The sequence below is a fragment of the Mus caroli genome, chromosome 11 (assembly GCF_900094665.2).
Source record: "Mus caroli chromosome 11, CAROLI_EIJ_v1.1, whole genome shotgun sequence".
Lineage (NCBI taxonomy): Eukaryota > Metazoa > Chordata > Mammalia > Rodentia > Muridae > Mus > Mus caroli.
The window spans coordinates 84,482,044-84,489,086 of NC_034580.1; the positions used below are offsets into that span (position 1 = coordinate 84,482,044).

At 44.6% G+C, this 7,043-nt stretch overlaps 1 long non-coding RNA gene across 1 annotated transcript in view; it reads left to right on the forward strand.

Moving 5' to 3' along the window:
- Positions 1-4,710: 4,710 nt before the first annotated feature.
- LOC110304125 overlaps positions 4,711-7,043 on the forward strand; it is a 3,489-nt gene continuing 1,156 nt past the window's right edge. Inside the window, exons 1-2 of the long non-coding RNA XR_002379017.1 lie at positions 4,711-4,836; positions 6,467-6,586. This is a non-coding gene — a long non-coding RNA (uncharacterized LOC110304125). The remainder of the gene's footprint in view (positions 4,837-6,466; positions 6,587-7,043) is intronic.

Consider the following 7,043-nt stretch of genomic DNA (forward strand, 5'->3'; position numbering starts at 1 on the left):
ATGTCATTGTATTAGTTAGGATCCTTAGAGTCACAGAACTAATGGAAAGGGGATATATTTTAATGACTTACAATCTGCAGTCCAACTAACCCAACAATGGGCAGCTGTGAATGGGAAGTAAAAGAATCTAGTAGTTGCTTGGTCCCACAAGGTTAGTTGTTTCAACTGGTCTTCTTTATAAGCCAGAATACTTAAGAAGTAGGTTCCAACAGATGTATGTACTGGCAAGCAAGTGCAAGTAGGTGAAGAAGTCTTCCTTCTCCCATTGTCCTTATATAGATCTCTAGCAGAAGGTATGGCCCAGATTAAAGGTGTATACCACCATCTGGAACTTGTTTTGTCTCAGGCTGACCTTGAACGCAGACTCAGTCTTTTGGGATTAAAGGCCTATACTACCTTGTCTGGGCCTAAGCTTTTCATGACAAATATGCCTCAAGATCTCATATCAAGATCTGGGTCAGAAGCCTGTATCTTCCAGCCTCAAGATCTGGATCACAGGTATTGCTTCCATTTCTGGATTGTAGTTCATTTCAGATGTAGTCAAGTTGACAACCAGGAATAGCCACAATCATTTTTCTTGGGGAATCATTTCTAGGAGACTGGTAATTTTTTGGAGGAGACTAATTCTTTTGGTTTTTCCTGTTCCTACTTCTCTTGGAACCTAGTACCTTTCCACCTGTAGTTTTTTCTTTGGGTCAGGTGTGTGTGTGTGTGTGTGTGTGTGTGTGTGTGTGTGTACATGCACATATGTGGGTATATGTATGTGTGTGTGTGTGGGTATGTGTATGTGTATGTGTGTGTGTGTGCTTTAATTTAGATGACCTTTCTGTTTTAGTGGAGGCCTTTGCAGTATTCAGGAGATACTAGGATGTAGTAGAGCTGAAATGATATATTTCTCTTTCAGATTGTTGTTTGGTACCAGGTTCTATCTGTAGAACTCCATTGCAAGATCAGTATTGTCTATAACTACAGTAACCATCCAGCAATAACTCCATTGTGAAATAGAATGTCAGTGGACTACAAAACAGTCATTCCTTAAGTACCAATTGTTTGGGTAGATAATGCTACTATGCAGAATAGAATATTAGTTATCATGGATATAAGTGGAGAAATATGTAGAAAAAAATGAAAGAAATTACTGTGGAATTAGTGATTGGTTTTTGGTTATTAGAGAGGAAATAGAGAAGGGGGCAGACATAGAAAGAACACTAGTAGAGTCAAAGAGAAGGAGTGTGTAAGGGTGATATGTGAGAATTTGCTTAAAGGTGTACTAAAAACAAAGGAGTAAAGATATAAATTCAAGTAATGTAGAATAGTCTTGTGTCTCAGAGGTCGAGTGCCAGAGATTGTAAACTAGGGCAGCTTGTGTTCTTTGGGAGAGGAAAAGTAAAGATGATAATTTATTATATGGAGGGGGGAGCAAAATCAAACATGAATAGTGAGGGACCCATAGACTTGCTATGTGGGTCTCGGGTGTTATATAAATAGGAGAGGGAAAGGAGTGCTGGATAGAGACTGGATGTGGGGCTGGGTTCTGTACAGATTCCCTGAGTGCACTGGAAACCATAGGGAAACAGGGCTAAAGTCTATGTGTACCCTCAAACCTCCAATGATGGCCTGGAGTTGGGGCTGAAATACGGGTGTGCTCTGGGAGTTGGGGCTAGCATGGGTGTACCCCTTACCTCAAATGGCAAACTGGAGAGGGAGCCACCTTGGATTTTGATTCAGGGTCTCTCAATGGCCTTGGGTAGGTGACTGTTCAGTGAGCCCTAGGGATGTTCTTGTGTCTACCTCCCAGTGTTGGGGTTATGAGCTGTGTTGGGTTGTATATGCTTGTCCCAAGGAGTAGCACTATTAGGAGGTGTGGCCTTGTTGGAGTAGGTGTGGGTGTAGGCTTTAAAATCCTCACCCTAGCTGCCTAGAAGCCAGTCTTTTTCTAGTTGCCTTCAAAACAAGAGGTGAAACTCTCAGCTCTTTCAGCCCCATGTCTGCCTTGATGAACCTGTAAGCCTGCACCATTATAAAATGTCCTTTGTAAGAGTTACCTTGGTCATGGGTGTCTGTTCACAGCAGTAAAACCCTAACTAAGAGACAGTGTAACACTATGTCCAGGTTTTGGTGTTTGCTTTTTGATATGGTTTCCGGGGACTGTATTCAGGTTCTCAGGCTTGTATGGTGACCACTTTCCTGATTGAGTCATCTCCTTATCCCCTAATCCTGTCTTTTGCAAATAGCTGGCACCCAAGAGACCTCAGGCAGGGTGTAGGTGATTACTAGAATATGGTAAAGGGACTGTGATGCTGGCTGAGAAGGGCACTGCAGCTTTTCTTGCCTTGTCTTGGCATGTCTGATCCTAGAATTGTGATCTTGTCACCACCTTGAGAGAATCCCAGGCCTTGTTTATGGGTTTTTCAGGCTTTTAAACCAAAGAATATGAAGGCTCCTGATTGAAGGGTGGGTTCCCTGGGAAGAGATGGGGAAGGAGAAGAGCCAGTATCATACCATAAGCTCCAAGAATTTCTTTCAAGGCTAACATTCCTAAAAGTCAACAGACAGTTCTGGGCCAGCTTGAGCTGTAGGGTGAGACCCTCACCTCAAAATCAAACCAAATGAAACCAAAAATCAATCAGGCATTTCATTTAAGACCCAATAGATATCTCTTTCCATCTAAAAGTAATTGAAAAGCAATATTAAGAAGTAAAGCTGACTCTCTATAATGTACCTTGTTTATTGTATGCCTTGTATCATGCCTGCGTATACTGGCCAGGACCCCAGCACCATGTGCCTCTGCCGAGAAGCAGGTACCTTGTGCACATTCACTTCCTGTTCTACTCCCTTTCCTTGCTGGCTGTCCAAACTCTTCATAGTTGTTATTTCTTTTCTCCAATGTCCATTGCTTCAGTAAGGTGGCATCTGCTACAGTTTTGGACATTGTTTAAATGTATTGGTGGTATTCAAGTGGGAGGAAAAAGCCATTGCTATGCAAGTATATGTCCCCAAAAGCATGCATTGGAAACTTTATTGCCAATGTGGCAGTGACTAGAATGTGAAGGAATATCCCTTATCAATAAATTGACTAATATCATTATAGAAGTGAGTTCTTCATGAAGGGATGGGTTTAGTTCCCTTCTTCTCTTATCCTTTTCTTGCTTGTACATTCTACCATCAAGTAAGGAACAGTGTTCCTTTCCTATGTAGGACATGGCCTTCAAAGGGATATCAAGAAAATGGCAATCAGACCCTTACTAGATACCAAAAGGGCCAGTACCCTGGTCTAGGGCTTCTCAGTTTCCAGAACTGTGAGGAACTTCTTTATAAATTACCCAGCCTCAGGCATTTTGTTATAGTAGCACAGAGTAAGACATTATCTTAGCCTATTTTCTGTGACTAAGACTGTTGCAAACTACTACAGACCATGTATGTTAAAAAGGAAGGAGGTTTGCCTTGACTTGTGGCTCTGGAGATGCAAGGCTGAGTCACCAGATCTAGTGACAGATCTCTTGTTGGCAGTGTCTCAAGGCTGTGAAGGGTATTACATGATAAAAGCCAGAGAGTACATATATCTATATACACTCATATTCCTCTCTCTCTTTCACCCTTTCTCTCTCCCCCTCTCTCTCCTCTCCCTCTCCCTCTCCCCCTCCTCTCTCTTTCCTTAGAAGGCCTCTAGTATTTAATCACAGGTCTTGATGGTTTTAGCTAATCCTAGTCACTTCCCAGAGGCTCCACCTCTGCACGTTATTAGATTAAGTCTTGACCTTCTGAATATCTCTCCGTGAGGATCAGATTCCAACCCTCAGAGGGAAGAAACGATCAAAGCCCCATCCCCAGCTCCATGACCCTGTTCAGGAAGCAGACCCCCACTTCCCACCAGCGTCTCTGCTAAGCTTGATGTTGTGTGCCTTCAACACCAGGAGGAACAGTCAGATGTACACATGGTCCCACTGTTGCTGAGACTAAAGAGGCTGAGGTTGGAGAGAGGACAGCCAGCCACTGACCAGATAGCTATAGCCCCTCAAGTTGAGAGTTAGGAGAGAGAAGCACGGACCATGGAGAAAGCATGGGGGCAGAGCCAGTTCATGCTGTCTGGGTGTCGAGGGGGGCTTCCCTGGAAGCTGCCTTTCAAATCAGGAGCTGGAGGTTGAAGAGGGAAAGGAAAGATGCTCTAGGTATTCAAGTAGCGAGAGCCAGGCTGTGATAAAGGAGGTCATGAGCCATTGGAGGAACCAGATGCAGCTTGGCCTGTCCTTATGTGGAATGATGAGTGTGAAGAGACGACGACAGAGTCCTAGGAAGCCCAGAATTCAGAGCTAGTCATCTCTCAGGAAAAAGAAATTTAGGTTTCTCCTAGGTTTATCACTGTGTATGTATGTGTTAGTGTATATACATGTGGGCCAATGTGTTAGTGTGTGTGTACATGGATGAGGTGTATGGGTGTATGGGTGGGTGCTTCCCTGTTTGCATAGGCATGGGTATGTGTCTCTCTCTCCATCTTTCTCTCTCTCTCTGCATATATGTGTGTGTGTGCGCGTGCGCACATGTGATGACATCATAGATCAGTAAGCAGATTCTGTCAACAGCTTTCTGTTGAGCTTTGTGATGTAAGCTGGAACCCCCTTGACCAGCAACACCATAATAAAAAATAAAGAGGCTGACATGTCATCATTGCCACAGGATATAATTAAGGATGATACAGGCTTAAGAGTCTGAGAACAAACACGGATGAATCGGAATGGGTGTGCAGAAGCCGGCATGGAAGAAGATCAATGCTCGTTGGAGTTTTCTATTGAGACTGACAATGAGGTGGCCTCTGGAGACTCTGTAAAAATTGCTCAGGTCCTTCTATCAATCTTTGGGGGAACAATTCAGGGTGAAAAATATGGGATCAGGATGCTGGGTCTGTGAATGAGTAGTTCAGTCCTGAAGGCTGGTAAACTGGAGGGATACAGCAGGGGAGCAGGCAGGGCAGGGTGGGGTGGGGCAGGGTGGGGCAGGGCGAGGCAGGGCAGGGGGGAGAAGAGGAGGAAGGGAATAAGGACCTCACCTCTGGTGAGTCCCATGGACAAAAAACCTGGATGACTCCAATTTCCCACCCGAACTGGACTCTGCTAATTCTGATTTCCCCGTGTATGACTTTTAGATACCAGAAAGATAAAGGAGAATTTACCTTCTGCAATCTAAGACGAGTCCCCATCTAAACCAGTGGGTTTTGTTGTTGTTCGTTTTGTTTTGTTTGTTTGAGACAGACTTTGTGTGTGTGTGTGTGCATGTACATGTGTACGTGTACGTGTGTGTGTGTGTGTGTGTGTAGTCCTGGCTGTTCTGGGACTGGCTCTGTAGACCAGGCTGCCCTCAAACTCACAGAGATCTACCAGCCTCTGCTTCCCAAGTGCTGGGATTAAAAGCATGCACATGACTGCCTGGCTTAAAGTGGTGTTAGAAAACCAGCTCATTTCTTGCAAAAGGCAGGACCACAACAGACTGAGACGGAGATGTAGGTTTTTGATCGAAGAAAGAGTTAAAGTGCCTACAGCCTGAGACTGGGCAAGGGAGCCTTGTAGAGGGAACCTTGCAGTATGCAGACAATAAGAACAGACACCTTTATCCACAAAACAAAAGTACTGAGTCTTGGTGCAAGTAGTCCTTTTCACAAAGGCCACAGCCTTCTTTTTAGGTCCACATACTTTTCTGGACTTTAAAATATCAGAGTCTAGCTATCCTCCTATCCCTTGCAATGGCTTCATCAATAAAACATAACAGAGGCCATGCTGTAAACAGGTTCCAAAAGACAACATGGTTGTCCATAGCCCTCTCTTTTTGTTGTGATCCATCTTAGAGTCATGTTAGGAAGGAGAGGCCATATATGGTAGACTCCTAAGCAGACTTCCGGCATACCCGGACCCTCACGTTAGAGCTTCCCCAGGAAACCAGAGTGGAGCAGAAACAGGTCTCTCCCCTGAGTCTTGACTCATTGCACATTTGTGAGCAAAATAAATAGCATGATGTGTGCATGTGTGTGTGTGTCTGTGTGTCTGTGTGAGTACCAAGGGAGCCCCAGGCTTGTCCATATTAAACACTGAGATGCACACTTAGCCCTCTGTGGATGTTTTAAAAGACAGCTATGTTTTATTGCTCCCCAGCTTTTTGGCTAGGATCAAGTGAAGACAGTAAATTGTAAGGGTGATTTATTGTGAAGCCATAGTAACTGGAAGTAGTGTGTTGCAAAATAGCCCAAAGAGTGACACTCACCATTCGTGGGAGCTCTTTAGAGTTCACAAAAGACTTTCCTACCATGGTCTTAGCCAGGAGCCAAGGAACCCTCGGAGACTGTTGTGGTCATGTTGGTCATACACAGGCTGCTGAGGCTTAGAGAGATGGGTTGGGTGGCTTAGAGGACGTGGCGCTGGTAGCTAGAGAGGGGTTTTGTTTTCTCCTTCTCTTATGAAGACAATCTGTCCTATTCCAGTTGACCAAGGCTTAACCCTAGAGGCTAAGATTCAACAGAAAAAACCCTACAGAAGAGCTTCTTCCAGAGGGTGAATGATGCTCACGAACAACCACACAAAGCCATAGGATAGAAAGAGAAGTAAGTCCCAAGAGATTCATTCATTCATTCATTCATTCACCAATTCAAAAACAGGCACGGAACCCTACCATATTCTAGGAACAAACCCCTCCCTGTCTCCCTGAACCTCTGCTTTAGTGCTAGATTTCCTGTATCCCTCACTGCAGGTTTACGAGCTGAAGTCCTCACCCCCAAGACCTTAGAATGTGACCATTTGGAGACAGGGTGCTTTGAAGTACCAAGCGAGGCAGAATGAAGTCTAATGGTGGTCCCCAATTTGATATGATTAATGTCTTTATAAAAAGAGATTGGTTTGGGCCAAAGAGGTGGTTCATCAGATAAAAGGGGCTTGCTGCCAATCCTGACAAATTGAGTTCAACCCCTGGGATCCACACAATGGAAGGAGAGAACAGATTTCTGCAGGGTGTTCTCTGACCTCCATGTGTGTGCAGAGTCTCCCTCTCCCTCCCCCCTCTCC